Source organism: Urocitellus parryii, chromosome 1 (genome assembly GCF_045843805.1).
Source record: "Urocitellus parryii isolate mUroPar1 chromosome 1, mUroPar1.hap1, whole genome shotgun sequence".
NCBI lineage: Eukaryota > Metazoa > Chordata > Mammalia > Rodentia > Sciuridae > Urocitellus > Urocitellus parryii.
Window position 1 is genome coordinate 20,462,529 of NC_135531.1, and position 777 is coordinate 20,463,305.

Consider the following 777-nt stretch of genomic DNA (forward strand, 5'->3'; position numbering starts at 1 on the left):
ATCTGTCCTTCCCCTTGATACTCCTGGCATCAGGATGGTAAGAACTCCTCATTGCTATATTATCATCTTCCTCAAACACTGCCAGAACCTTGTAAGTGGCTTTATTATTGCACATCTTAAAATACCTGAGTCTTGAGTGTGCATCTACTTACTGCCAGGAACTTGACTAACATACAAAAGCCTACCCACACCACACAAGTGAGTACACATCCCAGGCTGGCCCGGGTATTTTGTAGAACTGACTATAATAGTTGATGCATGGGTTGGGTGTCCAATCTACAACAAGAGCAGGTCAGAGTCCTTCCCTGATGATTTGAAGAAAGGAATGGAAGAGGGTAGCTCTCTCTTTCTTCCTCCAGCATCATTAGCTGGAATAATGTAAGCATGAAGGGGTCTTTGGATGCTGTCTCTCTCCTACCCATGTTTAACAGAGAGAATGAGATTTGTTCAGACAGAAGGAAAACAGAAGATGGACAGAGAGAACTGAGGATGTCCCATCTGAGTTCCTAGTCCAGTCATTCTTGAGATCCCTGTTCTTTGCAGTTGAGTGGACCAAAAAATTTCTTTTTTGTTTATTCTGGTTTGATTTGGGTTTCTGTGGCTGATATAAAGAATCTTGATATATATATAATATTGATGCACTTCTAAGCTAAATGAGGACTTTGTAAAATCTTTACTAGGTCATCAGTGCTGAAGAAAAGTCTTTTTAGAAATTTTGTGATGACCCAAACTGTTTGGCTTCGTTCTGAAACATCCCTAAGGGGAATATAGTCTAAC